Below are 22,385 nucleotides of genomic sequence, written 5' to 3' on the forward strand. Positions count from 1 at the left end.
CAACCACCCATTTATACTAATCCTACACTAATTCCATATTCCTACCACATCCCCACCCGTCCCTATATTTCCCTACCACCTACCTATACTAGGGGCAATTTATAATGGCCAATTAACCTATCAACCAGCAAGTCTTTGGCATGTGGGAGGAAACCGGAGCACCCGGAGGAAACCCACGCAGTCACAGGGAGAACTTGCAAACTCCACACAGGCAGTACCCAGAATTGAACCCGGGTCGCTGGAGCTGTGAGGCTGCGGTGCTAGCCACTGTGCCACCCTAGAGCCATTTCTTTACACTATCCGCATCTCCCTTCCCCCAAGAAAATTAGAAAAACATACTTAGGTTAATTTGACAAATTTTTAGCACGGCTGTTTCACTGCTATCATGTCCTGCATTAAACACACGTTACTGCCTCATTAAACAGCCCGGCAGAAACTCAGATACAGAAGCATCAACTGAAAAATATCAAAACAGGGCGGAGACTAAATTTAAACAATGTTAATTATTATTATTCACATCACTGTTCATCACTTAGAAAAGCAAACTTCAGTGACTGACAGGAAGAGTAAGTTGCTTCAGTCTAGTTAACCTTTAATTATTGGAATCGTTACCAGACTTGATATGAATATTGCATATTGTAGGAACACGCAGTCTTACACAGTTGTAGTACCCTATAAATTGTTTTCTTTAAACTCCAAAGGTTGTAGTGGCAAGTAAAACTCATAGTAAGGATATGAATAAATTGCCTTATTTTTTCAGGAAGCAGAAAGAAGCCGTGATGGTTTAGTACTGAGCAGTAAAGCCCAGGAAGATCCCAGGCACAATCTTTTATATCAACAACTTAATATTTATTTATTTAGAGATACAGCACTGAAACAGGCCCTTCGGCCCACCGAGTCTGTGCCGACCAACAACCACTCATTTATACTAACCCTACAGTAATTCCATATTCCCTACCACCTACCTGCACTAGGGGCAATTTACAATGGCCAATTTACCTATCACCTGCAAGTCTTTGGCTGTGGGAGGAAACCGGAGCACCCGGCAAAAACCCATGCAGTCACAGGGAGAACTTGCAAACTCCGCACAGGCAGTACCCAGAATCGAACCCAGGAGCTGTGAGGCTGCAGTGCTAACCACTGCGCCACTGTGCCGCCCTGCTAATATGCTAATCTTAGGCCAGTGTGGGAGTAAGGGGGTTACAAGTGGCCTCGGCACATCTGGGCTTGGGAGGGGGATGAAAATAAACCTTCCCACTCCTGATCATTAGTCACCCCTGCTGGAAGTGTGGATAGTAGATGAGGACAGGCATGGGCCCAATGCTATGGTGCAACAGCAGTTGGCACCTATGGAACTGAACCCTATTATAATTCAGCGTTTTCAGGTGAGAAGAGAATACTGAAGGATGGAAGAAAAAAAACCATCACAGGATATTTGATCTCAGTTAGCCAGATTGTACCATCTTCCTGCTTCCACATCCCTTTATCCCTGATTAACTCCTGTCTCCTAGTCCTACATTTCATGTCTTCTTCCAGACTGACAACTCATGCTTCATGATACACCCGTTCAGAACCTCCTCTTTCCAATTGACTGACTGCACGCAGCCCCCCCGCCCCTCAACCCCATGTAAAATACTAGATATACACTCATCCAAATTAGATCACTAAGAGTGTTGAGAGTCGGTGAAGGCCATTTGAATCTTGTATTCTTTCCCCTTCTGATTTTCTCACTTTTATGTGATTCCATATGTCATCCACTGACACCTTAGCCAAGTAGCCATTTTCCATGTGTGAGTCAACAAGGTTATTCAAGCATTTTGCCTTTGACAGCCATGCCACTGTGTAGCATGGAGTCTTGGGGGTGACATACATAAATTGAAAATCCAGGTTCCCATTGCTGATACTAACAGACCTTAGTGTTCTGATTTAGGGTTTATCCACCAATGAGGTAACAGCACCAAGGACAGCCCTTTCCAAAAAATCCCAGCAAACAAAATTCAAACCAAGGAATAAGAAATATGAACACGAATAGGATGGAGCTGACTGGGCTTCGAGGGCCAAAATGCCTCAGCGCAGGGTTGCATGTTGCCAACAGACAGAAGTTGGACACCCATGGCACAGGCAGTGAACACCAGAAATGTATTTGACCATGGGACAGATCACAACCCAGCTGGTCCTGTCCTCTCCGGACATCCAAGCACTTTCAAGCAATGGCAATCAAGAGTGGGAACCCTTGCTGATTATTTTCTGCCCCCTAGCACAGAGATACCAAGACCGATTACCCCTACTGCTGCTCTGTATGTACTTCTGAATTCATATTTTGCATAGAATTTACAGCATAGAAACAGGCCAGTGTTTATGCTTCACATGAGCCTTCTAGCACTCTGTTTACTTCATCTCACCTGATCAACAGAGCCTTCTATTCATTTTTCTGTCATGTGCTTCCCTTAAATAAGTCTATATTATACGCCTCAACTTCTCCATGTGGTAGCGAGCTCCACATTCTCACCACTCCAAGTAAAAGTTTCTCCTGAATTCTTTATTGGATTTATTAATGACTATCTTATATTAATAGCCCCAGTTTTGGAATACCCTGCAAATGGAAACATCTCTACGTCTATTCTATCGAACACCTTCATCAATTTGAAGAGCGCTATCAGGTCACTGCTCAGTCTTCTCTTTTTTAGAGAAAAGAGTCCTAGGCTGTTAGTCTTTCTTGATAGCTATACCCTCTCAGTTCTGGTATCAACCTTGTAAATGTTTTTGTATCATTTCCACTGTTTCGATGTCCTTTCTTCCGTGCTACGTATTTATCACAGTGATTTTACTTTCTCTTTTTTCTAACCATCCACTTGCTTGGATAGTAACTAGATCCTCAGTACTGGGAGGGAAAAAAATCCTGACCTCACCGTTTTAGAATTCCATCCCTCGCATTAATTTAATTAGACAGGTCTGTACATGGAGCAGCAAACCTATCAAATCTCATTCAGTTGAGTTTAGATTCATTCATTTAGCCAAAAAGTAGAAAAAATTGCATTTGGTGTACGGTTATAGGGGGATAGATGTTCTTCGGACAAAAATGTCTGCAAGGTAGAAAATTCCCCAGGGTAAGGAATGAAGCATTTTGATTGCCATTCATAGAATTTTAGAATGATACTGCAGAGAAGATAGCTATTCCACCCATTGTGCCTGTGCTGGCAACTCATTGACTATTCATTGGAGGTGGTGGCATAGTGGTAATGTTACTGGATTAGTAATCCAGAGCCCAGGGCAAATGCTCTGGGGACATGGGTTCGAATCTCACAACAGAAGATGGTGAAATTTGAATTCAATTAATAAATCTGGAATTAAAAACTAGTCTAATGGTGGCCATGAAACCACTGTCGATTGTTGTAAAAACCCATCTGATTCACTAATGTCCTTTTGGGAAGGAAATTGCTGTCCTTACCTGGTCTGGCCTACATGTGACTCCAGACCCAAAGCAATGTGAGCATTGACTCTTAAATGCCCTCTAAAACTACCGAGCAAGCCATTCAGTTCAAGGGCAATTGGGGATGGGCAATGAATGCTGGCCGAGCCAGTGACGCCCACATCCCACAAATGAATTTAAAAAAAGCCAATCAATGTTTTGCTTAATGTACTGTTTTTTTTTTGACAGGCTCAGATGCCCCACTGAGTTAAAAAAAACAACCAATCAGCATATTTTGCTCAACAGATAGTGCATTTTGCTTGGCTAGCTTTTAAAGTAATGAGATAATTTAGCAACATTAAACGATCAAGGAATTTTGTAAAATTCTTACATAAAAACTTCACTCATTAAAATGCACCAGTGAATAACAAAGTGCCAGCCATGACTCAGTTGGTAGCACTCACCCCTCTGAGTCAGAAGGTTGTGAGTTGAAGGCCCACTCCAGGGCTTCAGCAAATAATCCAGACTGACACTTCAGTGCAGTATTGAAGGAGTGCTGCAGTGTCAGAGGTGCTGCTTTTCAGATGAGACAGAATCACAGAATCATTACAGTGCAGAAGGAGGCCATTCGGCCCATCGTGTCTGCACCGGCTCTCCGAAAGAGCAATTCCCTCAGTTCCATTCCCCTCCCTTCTCCCCTTAACCCTGTACATTCTTCCTTTTCATATAACAGTCTAATTCCCTTTTGAATGCTTCAATTGAACCTGCCTCCACTACATTCTCAGGCAGTGCATTCCAAACCTTAACCATTCACTGCGTGAAAAAGTTTATCCTCATGTCACTTTTGCTTCTCTTACCAAAAAGTTTAAATCTGTGCCCTCTCGCTCTCGATCCTTTCACGAGTGGGAACAGTTTCTCTGTCCAGACCCCTCATGATTTTGAATACCTCTATCAAATCACCTCTCAGCCTTCTCTTCTCCAACAAAAACGGTCCTAACTTCTCCAATCTCTCTCAATAACTGGAATTTCTCATCCCTGGAACCATTTTCGTGAATCTTTTCTGCACTCGCTTCGACGTCTTCACATCTTTCCTAAAGTGGGGCGCCCAGAACTGGAAGCAATCCTCCAGCTCAGGCCGAACTAGTGTCTTATACAAATTCAACATAACTTTCTTGCTCATGTACTCTATGTCCATATTAATAAAGCCCAGGATACTGTATGCTTTATTAACTGCTCTCTTAACCTGTCCTGCCACCTTCAATGACTTATGCACATATACACGGAGGCGTTAAACCGAGGCCTCACCTGCCCTCTCGGGTGGACATAAAAGATCCCATGACACTATTTTGAAGCAGATCAGGGAAGTTTAGTTTAGTTTAGTGATACAGCACTGAAACAGGCCCTTCGGCCCACCGAGTCTGTGCCGACCATCATCCACCCATTTATACTAATCCTACACTAATCCCATATTCCTACCACATCCCCACATGTCCCTATATTTCACTACCACCGACCTATACTAGTGGCAATTTATAATGGCCAATTTACCTACCAACCTGCAAGTCTTTTGGCTTGTGGGAGGAAACCGGAGCATCTGGAGAAAACCCACGCAGACACAGGGAGAACTTGCAAACTCCACACAGGCAGTACCCAGAATTGAACCCGGGTCGCTGGAGCTGTGAGGCTGCGGTGCTAACCACTGCGCTACTGTGCCGCCCAAAGTGTTCTCCCCAGTATACAAGCCAATAATTATCCCTCAACCAAAAACACTAAAATAGATTATCTGGTCATTATGTCATTGCTGCTTGTGGGATCTTGCTGTGCACACATTGGCTGTTATGTTTCCTACAATACAACAGTGACTGCACTTCAAAAGTACTTCATTGGCTGTAAAGCACTTTGGGACGTCACAAGATTGTGAAAGCTGCTATTTAAATCTTTCTTTCTAATAATCAACAACCACAAAATAACTAATATACAGCACTTGCGGTGACGGAAAACACCGAACAAGCAACATATCTGAAAATCTAAACCTCTACTATTCAGACGCATTTCTTAGAATATCTGATGCAATCTTAACAGTGCCTTAATGTCAACAGCAGGAAACAAAGAGAGATTTTCACACCTGCAACAGTCTTCCTGTGAACAGATCTTCAGTAATACTGTGCAAGGGAAGAGAAATGGAAATGAAACACATGGTCAAACTCACCAACCATTGAGATGAATACATACACATAAAGGATAGTAGTCTCACTATTTAATTGATGTCCTTGGGAATCTCCTTTGCTCTAGAGGTTTATAAATGGATCAAATAAACTCCACACTTGATGAATGCCCTGTCAATAACATCCACACCATTCAGTACATTTTTTTTTAAAGTAAAAACGAAAAGGCTACAAATTAAGTGGCTGTAGTTACCAAACGAAATATTTTTCTGAAATCTATTCTCTTTTGTGCAACCGATGTATAGACATGAAATATTTTTAAAATAGGAAATGCACAAAAATAAATTCTGTAATGCACGAACTGCAGAGTCATCTTTGTGACATCCCTGATAAAAAACAACCAATTAAACGCCAGTCTTGTCATTTCTATGGACCGGGAAGTCCTGGATCAGCTCTTAATAAAGTCGGGCACAACATTTAAAACATTTTTTTGGGTGACTCCCTGCCTTATTTTAGGAAACGGTAGATCTCCAGTGGCATTGCTCACAGTAAGTGGAGGTGGTGGTGTAGTGGTATTGTCACTGGACTAGTAACCCAGAGACCCACAGTATTGCTCTGGGGACATGGATTCAAATTCCACCTTCTGCCTTGGTGGAATTTGAATTCAATTAATAAATCTGGAAATAAAACAAAAACTAGTCTAATGATGGCCATGAAACCATTGTCGATTGTCGTAAAAACCCATCTGGTTCACTAATGTGCTCCAGGGATGGAAATCTGCTGCCCTTACCTTGTCAGTCCTACATGTGGTTAAATGCCCTCTGAAATGGCCGAGCGAGCCACTCAGTTGTATCAAACCGCTACAAAGTCGTTAAGGAATGAAACTGGACGGGACCTAGGCAACCGCAAACCCAGCTCTGTCGACCTTGCAAAGTCCTCCTTCCAAACATCTGGGAGCTTGTGCCAAAGTTGGGAAAGCTGTCCCACAGACGAGTCAAGCAGCGGCCTGACATAATCATATTCACGGAATCATACCTTACAACGTCCCAGACGCCGCCATCACCATGTCATCCCACCGGCAGGACAGACCCAGCAGAGGTGGCGGCACAGTGGAATACAGTACTCCTCCATGTTGAACACCTTTTGGAGGAAGCAATGAGGGGGGCAAGGGCACAGAATGTACTCTAGGTGGGGACTTCAATGTCCACCGCCAAGAGTGGCTCAGTAGCACCTTACTGACCGAGCTGGCTGAGTCCCAAAGGACATAGCTGCTAGACTGGGGCTGCAACAGGCGGTGAGGGAACCAACTAGAGGGAAAAACATACTTGACCTCGTCCTCAGCAATCTGCCTGATGCAGCTGCATCTGTCCATGACAGTATTGGTAGGAATGACCACCGCACAGTCCTTGTGGAGACGAAGTCCAGTCTTCACATTGAGGATACCCTCCATCGTGTTGTGTGGCACTACCACCGTGCTAAATGGGATTAATTTCGAACAGATCTAGCAATGCAAAACTGGGCACCCATGAGACGCTGTGGGCCATCAGCAGCAGCAGAATTGTACTCAACCACAATCCGTGGCCTCATGGCACGGTATATCTGCCACTCTACCATTACCATCAAGCCAGGGAATCAACCCTGGTTCAATGAAAAGTGCCGGAGGGCATGCCAGGAGCAGTGCCAGGCATACTTTAAAATGAGATATCAAACTGGTGAAGCTACAACCCAGGACTACTGGAGTGCCAAACAGCGTAACATGCGTGTGATAGACAGAACTAAGCGATCCCACAACCAATGGATCAGATCTAAGCTCTGCAGTCCTGCCACATTCAGTCGGGAATGGTGGTGGACAATTAAGCAACTAACTGGAGCTGGTGGCTCCACAAATATCCTCGTCCTCAATGATGGGGGAGCCCAGCACATCAGTGAAAATGATAAGGCTGAAGCATTTTCAACAATCTTCAGCCAAAAGTGCCAAATGGATGATCCATCTCAGCCTCCTCCTGAAGTCCCCAGCATCACAGACGCCTTCAGACAATTCGATTCACTCCACGTAATATCAAGAAATGACTGAAGGCATTGGATACTGATGTGGGCCGTGACAACATTCCGGCATTAGTACTGAAAACCTGTGCTCCAGAACTTGCCGTGCCCCTAGCCAGGCTGTTCCAGTACAGCTACAACACTGGCATCTACCTGACGATATAGAAAATTACCCAGGTATGTCCTGTGCACAAAAAGCAGGGCAAGTCCAACCCGGCTAATTACCGCCCCATCAGTCTACTCTCGATCATCAGTAAAGTGATGGAAGGTGTCGTCGACAGTGCTGTCATGTAGCACTTGCTTAGCAATAACCTGCTCAGTTTGGGTTCTGCCAGGGCCAATCAGTTCCTTGATATCATTACAGCCATGGTTCAAACATGGACAAAAGAGCTGAACTCAAGAGATGAGGTGAGAAGTGGTTGCCCTTGACATCAAGGCAGCATTTGACCCAGTACGGCATCAAGGAGCACTAGAAAAACTGGAGTCAATGGGAATCAGGGGAAAAACTTTCTGCTGGTTGCAGTCATACCCAGCGCAAAGGAAGATGGTTGTGGTTGTTGGAGGTCAATCATCTCAGCTCCAGGACATCACTGCAGGAATCCCTCAGGGTAGTGTCCGAGGCCCAACCATCTTCAGCTGCTTCATCAATGACCTCCCTTCAATCATAAGGTCAGAAGTTGGGATATTCACCGATGATTGCACAATGTTCAGCACTATTCATGACTCCTCAGATACTGAAGCAGTCCGTGTAGAAATGCAGCAAGACCTGGACAATATACAGGCTTTGGCTGATAAGTGGCAAGTAACAATCATGCCACACAAGTCCCAGGCAATGAGTATCTCAAACAAGAGAGAATTTAACCAGCTCCCCTTGATGTTCAGTGGCATTACCATCGCTGAATCCACCAATATCAACATCCTAGAGGTTACCATTGACCAGAAACTGAACTGGAGTAGTCATATAAATACCATGGCTACAAGAGCAGGTCACAGGCTAGGAATCCTGCAGCAAGTAACTCACCTCCTGACTCCCCAAAGCCTGTCCACCATCTACAAGGCACAAGTCAGGAGTGTGATGGAATACTCTCCACTTGCTTGGATGGGTGCAGCTCCAACAACACTCAAGAAGCTCAACACCATCCAGGACAAAGCAGCCTGCTTGATTGGCACCCCACGCACAAACATTCACTCCCTCCACTACAGACGCACAGTGGCAGCAGTGTGTACCATCCACAAGATGCACTGCAGCAACGCACCAAGGCTCCTTAGACAGCACCTTCCAAACCAGCGATCTCGACCACCTAGAAGGATAAGGGCAGCAGATGCATGGGAACACCTGCAAGTTCCCCTCCGAGCCACACACCATCCTGACTTGGAACTATATCACCGTTCCTTCACTGTCGCTGGGTAAAAATCCTGGAACTCCCTTCCTAACAGCACCGTGGGTGTACCTACCCCATATGGACTGCAGCGGTTCAAGAAGGTGGCTCACCACCACCTTCTCAGGGGCAATTAGGGATGGGAATTATATGCTGTCCTAGCCAGCGACGCCCACATTCCATGAACAAATAAAAATATAAGTAAATCCCGAGCACATTCGTGATGTTTAGCTGATAACATGGAGTTGTGTTTAAAATGGCCTGTTCCTTTAAGTACATCTTGTGGAGAACAGGCAACTAATTCCAAGCTGCTTGAAAATTCCTCTGTTTTTTTTTTAATTGCTTTTTTTTTGTAATAGAGGGTAACATCTGCAGTGTGACAGAAGGTTGCACCTGAAGTGTGACGGAACCCGATGCCTGCTGTATGACAGACATGTAATTGATGCTGTTTTTCTATATGCCAATGGATCTCCAGTGGAGCTTCCCGCAGTAGGTCTGAGGGTTCACTGTTTTACAGCATTATGCCACATAACTCACCGTGTATTATTTTGCTGCGAACGTGCAGCTATACACAACTGTGGTTAACCTTTAAGGCAACAAGCTCCATCTCCCTTGGTCGATGTGAGGCTAATAATTCTTACCTTTTTTTTCATACTTTTCATTTAAGAGTCAATTAAAGGGTTTTTTGTGGAAGTTGCTCTGTATATTTGAATAACTGGGCTTTTTTTGTTTAACGTTTTGATATGACACAAAAATTTGCACCTGTGACCATGTAGACCTGAAGAATGATGGATAGATGTGTCTGCAAACCTTTGCAGAGAGACAGGAGTAAATATATAAATATATTATCTACATATAGACATAGGTAACAGATTAAATGGATCGATATGCATGGGTATCAAATATAATCTGTGGAATTCTGAAAGTCAGATGCTTAAAACAACATTGCAAATGTTATTTTTCTCCTGCTCCCTTGTCAGATGTATTGCATGAATAATGCAGCAATCTTTTACATTTTTAGCTCCATCAAGATATTATGCAGACATTTGGAGCCTTTTATTGAAGGAATTGTGACACTAAACACTAAGGTGGAGGAGATATGAAAAAAGTCATTCCCGGGTATATGATGGGAGCACTGAGAGATGGAGAGTTCTGCTGATGCAGTGTCCTTTCTATTTTACAGAAACATCTGTAGTTTATGAATGAGATTTTATAAAGCGCTTTATTGAATACGTGCAGCGAATGGTGGAGACCACCAGTGAAGGGTTAGCTATGGGCATCCTCAATCAAAGTATGAAGTGCAGCAATTTAAAATTTAAATAGCAATTTTAATCGTGAGAAGATATTTTCTCAATAAATTAAGCATTTTTTGTGGGGGGGGGGGGGGGGGCGGTGAGTTGGGGGGGAAAGACAGGCAAGATTAAAGAACTATTGTTCAAAGTGGTTTCAAAAGGAACTTGGATGGACATGCGAGGGAAGTAAACTTACAGGGCTGTGACAATAGAGCCAGTGGCCAAGACAGATTGGATTGCTCTACATAAAGCCGGCATGGACTCGATGGGCCGAATGGCCTCCTTCCGTGCTGTAATGACTATATGTATGCATGAACGATTCCCTAATGATTCTGCTGTATTCCTCACAGGGATTGGGAGGATGCATTAATCAATATGAGATTAAGCACAACAGAGATACTTCTGAAATTTAACTGGATCGAAATCATATTTTAAAAATTCCCTTTGCGGAACTTTTCATTGGACTTTAAAACACTTACCCGTCAGTTTTTCAGGCCTGCTATGGGAGAGGGGAGATTTTCCCTCTGATATATCATCATAAAAATGAATGTAAAGGAGAAAATAATGAAGAACTAGGAGGAATGAAAGATTGCATTTAGTAAGTGCAGTGAATTTCAGAACTATCAGTTGTTATGTAGAAATACATTGCAGCTATTTTGCTCTGCCAAATTACCAGAATGAAATGAATATCCAGTTGTTCTGTCTTGACAGAACAAACAATAAGAGAGCATTTTGTTTTTGAGAGTGGTGTTGGTTTTCAAAGAAGTAGTCTTCATGTTGAAGAATTTTATAAGATACTTTGACCTCTATGGAGAATTATCTGCCGTACAATTTTCTGCTTTCAGATGAGACATTAAACTGAGGCCCCGTCCGCCCTCTCAGGTAGATGTAAAAGATCCCATGGCATTATTTCAAAGAAGAGCAGAGGAGTTATTCCTGGTGTCTTGGCCAATATTTATCTCTCAATCAGCATCACAAAAACAGACCATTTGGTCATTATCACATTGCTGTTTGTGGGAGCTTGCTGTGCGCAAATTGGCTGCTGTGTTTCCTACATTACAACAGTGACTACACTTTAAAAGTACTTCATTGGCTGTAAAGCACTTTGGGATGTCCTGAGGTCATGAAAGGCGCGGAGAAATTGGAAATCTATCTCTTTTTCTTTCTTTTAATATCTTGTGATTCTTTCGGTGACATGAGAGAAGGAAGAGGGTTTGTTTGGGTGCCAATTGATAGGAAAATTCCAAAGGATGCTTTTCTTAGTTCAAAGAGGCTCAATTCTGGTACAATGCCCAAGTTACCGACACTCATACTCTTTGCAGTTCTGTGTGTTACAACTATGCTAATGAATAACTAGATTTAGTTTAACTTATCAAATGTAATTCATGTATGTACTTAGTGTACTTAATAACCAGTTAACCTACTGCCTGCATTCAATAATTAACTTCTCACTAACTTCTTTAAAAATCTAGTCGTGGAATACGTTTTAGAAATCAGCCAGTTTCTCAATGCAATTAATATTTCTGTCTGAATTAAATTTATTTCAGATGGCTTCACTATAACAGAAGACAAAAGGAATGCCATGAGAACCCATTAATGTTCATTTGCTAATATCAACAACAGTGATATTGAACTCAGGTCTGCTGTTACAATCTTGCTCATTTTACCAATAAACAACGTCAACTGATAAAAAGCCACTTATTTCACACCACAGATTTGCAAGGCAGTTCATGAATAGTGATCAAGAATTCAAACACTGGCTGACTTTCCCCTTCCCTTGCCAAGAAAACATAGGAACGTGGAGTAACAGAGTCATTTACGGCTCCGAGGGAGGCATTCGGCCCATCAAGTCCATGCCGGCTCTCCATGGAACTACTCTGTCAGTCCCACTTCCCCGCTCGATCCCCGTAGCCCTGTCATTCAGTAAGCCATTCAGCCCCTCAAACCTGTTCTGCAATTAAATTAGATCATGGCTGACCTGTATCTTAACTCCAGCTACCCACCGGTTCGATGGTCCTTCGTACCCTTGCCAAATAAAAATATATCAATCAGCCTTTTGAAATTTTTGAGACTGAAAACAATTGTAATACCTCCATTGTAGAAACATGAGACAGGGAAACAAGAAGGAATAACAGGACCACATTTCTGGAACAAAATGTCTGGTGTATGGCTGTAAACTAAGCTATATTATCCCCTCTCCACCCCATGATAAATATTCACCTAGTCTGCTTAAAGTGGCATCATTTAGCCTCCACAAATTATTTGGATTTTTGGCATCTGGTGATAATTGCATAATGCAACAACATCATTGTCCGTACAATAGGATCATTCCAGTCTTAGAAAGTCACCACCTCACAAAGTATTTGCATTGACTGCGTGCGATAGCATCCTTATGCACAGCTTTTCCATTTCTCAAGATGACAATGCTCCCCAGAGTGGGAAAACAGCCTGCCAGGCAAGAACTAGACACATGATCCACCACCAATGCACTCAGTGGGTGATGTGCAGGGACTGGTGCAAAGCCACATGTTCCCTGTGGAGATCCTGGGAAATCGGCAACATTACAGCGCACATTTCAAAATGATGCAGTGCAAAAACAGCTTTGTACCAATCCTAAATATGTGTCTAATTGATTGCTACTCTACGATTTTTGCATCTCCAGCTCTGCCGGACCTGTTTCTTTCTTTCAGACTAAATGGCACAGTAGATAGGATGAGCTATATAGACTTCATTGAAGTGTGTATAATGAAGGGAGTGCCCAGGATAATTGCCAAAGGCATACTGTTCAAGGAATACTGAATATTGGCACCAGGTATAAAGAGACAAGAAAGCTCAGTTTTCTACTTCTATCAAACCCCACCTGAACAGCAAAAGAAAAATGTTATCCTCAAATCCCATTAATCGATAAACAAAAGCAATCATTTCTTTGAAGGGCTGTACAAGTGCTGACTGTTCGCAGCCACATCACAAGTACAGCTGTTCCCACTTACTGAAGTGAAGGGACAAGTTGATACTTGCCTGCATTGCCCAGCAGTTGAAGATGGGGCAGGTGTTTGGAGAGAGTGGCTTGTTTACCTCAAACACAACCAAGTGTGCTGCAAAACCTGAATTCCTAACCCATCAGTCTGCTGACTAATAAAATGTGAATGGAGATAATCATTACAAGTGGCCATGTGCAGTGATTAACATGAATGTATTGCACGGCACTGGAAATTTCCGACTTAGGAAAGATTGTTGAAGATATCAAGCAGAGGAGGAAAAGAACTGTGTTAGGGGTTAAATACCCAAAAAGGTATTTAAAACCTATACTACTATGAGCACTCTTTGTAGCATCTTTAATGTCGGAAAATGTCCCGAGGTGCTTCAAGGAGAGCAAGACAAAAATTAACATCAAGCGATATTAGGAGGGGTGACGAAAAGCTTGGCCAGAGATGTTGGTTTTAAGGAGAGGCTCAAAGGAGGAGAGAGGAGTGGCGAGGCAGAGAGGTTTAGTGGAGGAATTCCAGATCCAAGGTGAAGGTGCAGCTGCCTATGTGGAGCGGAGGGAGTGGGGGATGCACAAGAGACCAGAGTCGGAGGAACGCAGAGTTCTCGGAGCATAATAGGGCTGGAGGAGATTACAGCAACAGGAAGGGGTGAGGCCATGAAGGAATTTCAGCATGAAAAATTTTCACTCACCCAGGAGTCGTCAGCACTACACTGAAGTGCCAACCGAGATTATGTGATCAAGTCATGGAACGGGTCTTGAATCCACAATCTTTCAGACTTGGAAACAAGAGTGCTACCAACTGAGTGTACACAAAGTTCCAGTGGTTGTGAAAATGCTGGTTTCTGAGTGGATTCTAATTGCTCCCCTTCTCACCATTTCCCCCCCCCCCCTTCCCCACCCCAACCCAGGATATTGCACAGCACTTGAGCATAGTATTGAAGTATGAATATGACAAACTGTGGTGTAAGAACTTGGTCCAGTTTTATTGTGTCTGGTTTCAGAACAGCTGGTTCAGATTGTCAGGTCCTTATCTTGGCATGTTGAGCTAGATTAGAAAGGAGGCCAGTTGATGTGGAGACAGATACACTACATGGCAGCTTATGCCTGAAGGAAAGGAAAATGTTTGGAATGAAAACATACAGCAGACAATATGACTTTGGCACATGAAGAATCGCACTAACATGTGGCTCAACACGTGGGTAAATGGACGAACAGACAGTGGTGTCACAACAGAGCGGAGGAGTGCAGTCCAAACAGAATATTAGAGGTCAGGGCAAAGTTATTCAGCTGAAATCATGATAAGGCAGGGGAAGGAGGGGTTCAGACACTGTACATTATAAATTCTGAGATGGAATAATGAATGGTCTGTACGCATCCTCAGCCCTGAGGTGGAATTACAGATTTGTAACTTATTGCTGGGTATGATATATAATCAGTAATTAAAAATGAAGGATTACTACCTGCGCATGCTTCACTATGGCAGTAAAGTTATGATAATGTAACAAAGGACTAAATGAGTAATTGCGATACTTTGACCTGCATATATACACAGTACCAAGTTACAGGCACCGTGATATTAAATGGCTGTTTCAAACAGCAGGTTATTAGTGTGTGTATATATAATATATATAATATATATATGTTCCTGTACTTCATTGTCAGAAGTAACCAGCTCCTAAATCATAAATCCCAAATCCTGGGCCATATAGCATGAAACATGACAGCATAGAGAGGAGACAAATAGTGTTCAATAAAATTTGTAGTGTTGCAATAATTTACATTTCTCAAAGAAAGATAAAACCTGCATTAATATAGAACCTTTCACAGCCTCAGGATGTCCCATAGTCCATTACACCCAATGAAGTACTTCTGAAGTGTAGTCACTGTTGTATTGTAGAAAATACGGCAGCCAATTTACCCACAGCAAGCTCCCACAAACAGCAATGTGATAATGACTGAGATAAGTACATCCAGAATTCTCCAAAGATCAATTCTTAGCTCCTCCTTTGTCACATCTGTACGCTGCCCGTTACAATATCATCCGGAGGCACAGGGTCATCTTCCATATGTACACTGATGATAGCCAAATGTACCTCTCCAGCACTGGTTTCATCCTCACCACCAGCTCTGTGCGATCAGATTGTATCCCGGTTATTAAGTCACGAATGATCGAGCATTTCTTCCAATTTGACATTGGTGAAACCAAATCCATTGTCTTTGGTCACCAACAAAAACTCCACTCTCTTGCCATTGGCACTATCCATCAGGCTGCTCGCTTAGGCTAAACCAGGTTATGCATAATCTTGGCATTCCGTTGGGCCCTGAGATGAAGTTCTGGACCTTTATCCAACCCATCATCAAAACCCCTTCCTTCCATCTTCAAAACATTTCCCACCTTCATCCCAACTCAGCCTACTTAACCAATACAATCCTCATCCACTATTATCAACTCTAGACTCAACCTTTCCAATATTTTCCTTGTTAGCCTCCTGACTTCAACCATTTAAAAATGCTCCTACCCTGTATCCTGTCCCAGACTTCTAAAATTTGTTCTGGAATTTGGGTGGCGCTGACAAAACTACATTTACTGCCCGTCCCCTGCCACCCTGAGAATAACATGGTTTGCCTTCTCCTTAAACCACTGCAGGTGATAATGCTCCCATAAGGTCTGACCCTCTTACTCATGGTGTCCATCCTCACTGATCTATATTGGCTCTCTGTCCCACCAAATTTATAATCCTCATCTACAAATCCCCCCATGGTCTCACCCCACCCAAACTCTGTAACCTCTTCCTGGCCACCTCTCAACTTCTCTAAACTCTCTACTATACTCTCTACCTTTCAAAAGCTCCTTAAAACCAATTTCTTCAACCAAGCCTTTCACCACCTCTCTAAACTCATCCTCTGCTCCCAAAAGCCCTCTTGTCTCTTTCTCTCTCTGTGAAATGTCTTGTGATGGTTCTCTATGTTGAAGGTGCTATGTAAATACAAGTTGTTGTTTTCAACAATTCCCTTTGATTGTCAGATAAAACTTAAATGCACTCAGGAGGTCCTGAGAAGAACCCTCTCCAAATAGCGAACCTCACCAAATGTTAACACGTAAATTCAATGTAATATAACGGCGAAGAGAAACAGAGCATCAAATTCAAACAGCTAATACTTTAGCCCCTGGAGGAGTGTTGTGCTGTTAATTAGATGCATTCATTTTTAATTTAAGTCTGTGGCTTAGCTTGGGGGACGTGGCGCGTGTTTTTAGTCACATAAAATTAATTTTTCATTACACTGTGGTATAAGGATGGTGTTTCGATACAGCTTATGCGGTTTCACAGTATGTAACTGTGAGGCTCGCTAAGACAAAATGTTTAAGGGATTAATCAGTCTAGTAGATGTAAAAGATCCTAAGGGCACCACTCGAAAAGGAACAGGAGAGTTCTCCCCAGTGCACTGACCAATATTTATCCCTCATCCAACAACACTTATAAAGATGGATCTGGTCATTTTCTCATTGCTGTTTGTGGGAGCTTGCTGTGCACTAATTGGCTGCACATTTCTCTACATCACAACACTTTGAAAGTACTTCATTGGCTGTAAAGAGTTTGGGTTGTCCTGAGGTCATCAAAGACACTTTATAAACACAAATCCTTTCTTTTTTTCCTTAAAGCGAACATGTTGCTCTTTCTGTCTGTGATGCCATCTAAACTCTGAGATGTATTAGTGTCTTATCGACTGTATTTTCTTAAAAGTCATGACAGAGCTTTCTTCTTTAATCCAACTGATTGAGAAGTGCAGAAACAAAACCAAAGGAAACACACTCCAAATTTTTTTTTTTTACAAATGAAGACTCCTTTTAATTTAAGGATGTCACTTGACGCCCGACATGTGCAAGTTAAAAGGAATTTACCGTACACTAAGGTGTAGTATTACCTGCCACTAATCCACTGCGGTCATAGTAGTGTTGAAACATCACATCATAAATTTAATCTTCCTCCACCCACCATTGAAGATCCTCACTCTTTACATGGAGGCAACATATTGTACTAAATACATATATAGATAATAATAATGCTGCTTCTTCCAGTAGTTCAGATATTTTTACTCCAAGACATCTATATCAGGAAGATCCAAGATTTTATCCCCAATCTATACTGAGTTGCCTCATTTTAGCCTGGTGTAGGCATTAAAATTAGGGAAGAGCCCCTGGATTAGAGAAGGAAAAATCTTCCAACACTCTCACTCCTGATTGCTATCCAGCAACTCCTGCTGACAGCCCATTTGCATGGGTGCAGTGTTAGGACACAATGGACATTGAGATTAATCTCCTTTTGGCTGACAGGCAGTAAGAAATTAATTTGAGCCTCACTTTCGCAGTTTACGTTCCTCATAATGAGATTATTTTCATTGTCATCATTCCCACACACCCATTGTTAGCCACATCAAGGCCATTCAGCCCATCGTGTCTTGGTGAGCTTTCCAATTAGTCCAAGTCCCCTACTCTTTCCCCATAGCCCTGCAAATCTTTCCTATTCAAGTATTTATCCAATTCCCTTTCAAAGGGTGCTATTGAATCTGCTTCTTCCTCCTTTCAGGCAGCGTACATGAAACAAATCACACATCTACAAGATTGAAGCCACTAGTACTGGCGGTAATATATTAAGCTTGACTGGGAACTGGCTGAATGGATGTAGGCAAATAGCAACTATCGATGGGTTTGGATCTGTTTGGAGACCTGTCACCAGTGGTGTCCTGCAGAGATCAGTATTGGGACCATTGCTCTTTACAATGTTTGCTGGTGATCTAAATGTAGATGTTGAGGGCACGATCTGAAAATTCGTAGATGATACCAGGATCTGTGCGAGTGTTAGGACCGTAGACAATACTCAACTGCCTGAGGCTGATCTTTATGTGTTGGGAGATTGGGCTCATGACTGATAAATAATGATTAATTTGGTAAAGTGCAGTGTTATGAATGTGGGCAGAACAAATGCTCAACAGACATACACCCTTCAGGGAAAAGCATTGAAGTAAATGAAAGAATGAGATCTGGGCATTCTAAAGGTACATGAACAATGCTGTGAAGCAATAGATAAAGCAAACAGAATGTTGAAGCGTATTCATAGGACAATTGATTATAAGACAAGGCAGATAATTTTGTCTTTGTACAAGACCTTGGTCAGGCCCTACTTGGAATACCATGTCCAGTTTTGGTGGTCTCACATGGTGGGGGATCTCGAGGCTTTGGGAAGGGTGCAGAGAAGGGCCGCTAGACTAATTCCCAGTATAAAGCATCTTAGTTATCAAGATAGTTGGAACTCCAGACTTTACAGAAGCGGAGTAAAGGGTTATGCGGGGGAGGGCAGGGAGTAAAGGGTTATGCGGGGGAGGGCAGAGAGGAAAGCGGAGTTAAGGCCACAAACAGGTCAGCCATGATCTTAATGAATGGCAGAGCAGGTTCAAGGAGCCGAATGGCCGACTCCTATTCGTATTTGTTATGCTCTTATGTTCCTGTAGATTTAGGGGGCGATCTGATTTGAGGTTTATAGGACAATGAAAAGAATAGATTAATATTCCAGTTTACAGTTTGTTCCAATTAAGGAGGTTAGGGAGGACCGGGGTCACAATATTAAGCTGTATAAGGCCAGATCTAGTTTAGTTGTCAGGAGGAGGTTCTTTTCCCAGAGAATAACGGACCTCGGGCACAGGCTGCCATCGCGTGTGGAAGATGCTAATTCGCTGAATTCCTTAAAGCGAGAGCTAGACTTGTTTCTGGCTGGGACAGACATCTTACGATAGGCACTATAGGGAACTCAGGACAAGAATAATCTCTTGGACTAGTTTCAATTGCATGGATAGTCAGAGAGGAAGATACAGCTTTTTCCCCCCCCAAATTGGTGTGGGTTTTAATCTGGGTTTTTGGCCTTTCCCAGGAGATCACATGGTTTTGGTGGAATGGAGAGTGTATCACAATTGTGTGAGACAGACTGGGAGGACGAAAGGGTCTTTACCTGTCTGTCATTGCTCATGTGTGCATTTAAGCCATTCTCCGCTATATCAGGGTAGCTCTCAGGCTGTGTGCAGTTCTTCTTTTGCTCAAAAAGGGTACTTGATTTTGTACATGGTTGGCAATAGACTGCAGTCTGATTAAAAGATGGACTGGAATATTTCTGTAGAAGGGGAACGGCTGGTATAACAGCACAGCAGCACCAAAGATATCCACATCTCTGTACAAGCATCTGGCAGATATGCCACCACCTCAACTAACACAGCCCAATTTTGGGAACAGGACACACTTGGGTGAAAAAGTGTAAACTGAATGTAATTTGTAATTGACATTTAGACAAGAGCAGCAAACTAGGCAGTGAATCCAGCCTAACTTGGCTATGGAACAGGGTCAGGATGATTTTAACTTCTGCAATATGATAATCGCGTGTGGGGTTTCAGATTTAATAATAATGCTGCAACTCTCTGATGTCTCAACTGCCAATTGGTTGGGTTTTTCTGAGGAGGGAATGGGTGTGTTCAGTGAAATAATAGACTATATCACAGAAGCGTTACAGCACTGAAGGAGGCTATTCAGCCCATTGTGTCTAAATATCAGGCTAATGAACTAATATCCTCCTGTCTCAATATCTGAGACCAGAGATGATGGAAGGCAGTGACAATTGGAACGCAATGGTACGGGGTGTGCCACACAAGTATTTAAATCATCGATGAATGTAGAAGAATGAGAAGTGATCTCATTGAAATATACAAAATTCTTACAGGGCTCGACAGGGTAGATGCAGGAACAGGATGTTTCCCCTGGCTGGGGCTTCTAGAACCAGGGGACACAGTCTCAGAATATGAATTAGGCCATTTAGGACTGAGATGAGGAGGAATTTCTTCACTCAGAGGGTGGTGAATCTTTGGAATTCTCTACTCCAGTGGGCGATGCAGGCTCAGTCATTGAGTATGTTCAAGACTGAGATCGATAGATTTCTAGATATTACAGACATCAAGGGATGTGGGATAGTGCAGGAAAATGGCATTGAGGTAGAAGATCAGCTATGATCTTGGTGAATGGTGGGGCAGGATCAAGGGGCCAAATGGCCTACTCCTGCTCCTATTTCCTATGTTCCTATGCTTAAGATCCATTTGGTTCTTTATGGAGTTTGAGGTCCAAGGTGTACCACAAGGCAATTTACAAATTTTGCTGTTGTGCTGAATTTTAGAATGCTGTACAATGTCAGAATCGTCTAAAATTCAGGCGCACTGGCAGTCATCCGATTTCTATTTCTGGTTCCATTCCAGTGTGTCCTGATCTCTTTTTATGTTCTGCCAGTCAGCATGTAAAATCCACATACAGATCTGTTCTGACTGACACTCACATTTCAGCGTTTTGTTCATGCACAACTGAGTGGAAACCAGATTCCGAGGAGCGAGCATGAAGCAAAGCATGTTAAAGATCGCATTGATTCCTGTGCCTTGTGCAATGCGAGTGTATTTTTTGCCCTAGTTATACTGAGAAAAATCAATGAGCACAGCAAGGTTGTGCCACCACTGATGTGGTATTTTATTATTTAACGGAAAGTACTGAATTTTGTTTATTTCTCAGTTTGGCTCAGTTGGTGGTATGCTTCCCTCTGGGTCAGAAGGCCATGGGTTCAAACCCCACTACAGGACATAAGTGCATAATCTAAATTGACAGTTCAGTAAAATCGCTGGAGCAAGCATTTTTTGTTTTTGGATTAGATATTAAACCAAGGCCTGTTGTGTCCACTCAGGCAAATGCAGAACGTCCATTGCACTTAAAAGATTTGCTAGAATAGTACCCCAGGAATGAGGGACTTCAGTTACAGAGACTAGAGAAGCTGAGAGTGTTCTCCTTAGAGCTGAGAAAGTTACGGGAAGATTTAATAGAGTTGTTCAAAAATCGGGAGGAGTTTTGATACAGTAAATGAGGTGAAAATGTTTCCAATGGCAGAAGAGTCAGGAACCAGAGGACACAGATTTAAGATAATTAGCAAGAATCAGAGGTGAGATGAGGAGAATGTTTTTTTTCGCAGCGAGTTATGATAATCTGGAATGCACTGCCTGAAAGGGTAGTGGAAGCAGACTCAATCACAACTTTCAAAAGGGAAATTGATAAATACTTGAAGGCGAGAAAACTGCAAGTCTATGGGGGAAAACTAATTGGAATCCTCTTTCAAAAAGCTGGCACAGGCATGATGGGCCAAATACCTTCCTCTGTGCTGTAATATGCAATGAACTCTATAACTTGACAGTGTTCTGGCATTCCTCAACACCAAAACAGATTAATTGATCTTTCCTCCCACTTCTGCATGTGGGACCCTGCTACATATGTGATAGCTGATCTGTAGTATATGTTAATTTGAGGCATTTTTACCATGTATGGAAAACCATGGACTGCCGACACATGATCCTGATGCTGATCAGTACTCCTAGGCATAAAATAATGCTCCACTTCTGTGGAGCTGACAGCAATATGGAAGCTGGGTCAATTGAAATTTTTAACACTGAGATCAACAGCTTTATAGAAGTAACGTAATTACGGGATATAGAGCAAAGCTGGGTAAATGGAGTTGAGATACAGATCAGCCACAATCAAATGGTAGAACAAACTCGAGGGACTAAATAGCCTATTACTGTTCCTATGGCAAAGCTCTCTCAGAATCTGAATTGTAACATTAAAGGTCTGGAACACAGGCAGCTCTTTCTCAGACATAATGTTCTTTTTCTTGGCTTTTGAGGTTGTCTATATATTATGAGTAAAGCAATTCACTGTGAATGAGATCTGACTTGAGATTAACGTGTCAACTGTTAAGGCTTGTGAACTGTGATGCCTTTCACATCAAATTAAAGAATCTTAGTCATCGTGATATTTCACTTTTCGAGGGATTGCTTATATAGTTACTAGCTCAGCAGGTGGATTTTATCATTAAATTTAAGTGACCAATTTATATCAAGGACTTCAGATGAAATGTTAAACGAAGGATTCTTCTGACTATTTTGGTGTTTCTACTGGGAATTAAGCTCGCAAAGCACGTTTGAAGAAGAGGAGAGAGTTCTCCCAGTGTTCAAATCAGCATTCTTCCCCCACTCAACTGCACC

At 42.6% G+C, this 22,385-nt stretch overlaps 1 protein-coding gene across 3 annotated transcripts in view; it reads right to left on the reverse strand.

Moving 5' to 3' along the window:
• Positions 1-22,385, reverse strand: part of rapgefl1 (Rap guanine nucleotide exchange factor (GEF)-like 1) — a 76,868-nt gene that overhangs the window by 49,359 nt on the left and 5,124 nt on the right. The window contains exons 1-2 of one of the 3 annotated variants that reach the window (XM_068013009.1): positions 10,768-10,853; positions 5,535-5,571 (exon numbers count right to left, since the gene is read on the reverse strand). The exons of 1 other annotated variant lie outside the window; for it this stretch is intronic. The gene's annotated coding sequence lies outside the window, so the exon portion shown is untranslated. Of the gene's footprint in view, positions 1-5,534; positions 5,572-10,767; positions 10,854-22,385 lie in introns of those variants that run through there. One more of the 3 variants, XM_068013010.1, reaches the window with a different exon arrangement.

Source organism: Heterodontus francisci, chromosome 33 (assembly GCF_036365525.1).
Source record: "Heterodontus francisci isolate sHetFra1 chromosome 33, sHetFra1.hap1, whole genome shotgun sequence".
In the NCBI taxonomy this organism is placed as follows: Eukaryota; Metazoa; Chordata; class Chondrichthyes; order Heterodontiformes; family Heterodontidae; genus Heterodontus; species Heterodontus francisci.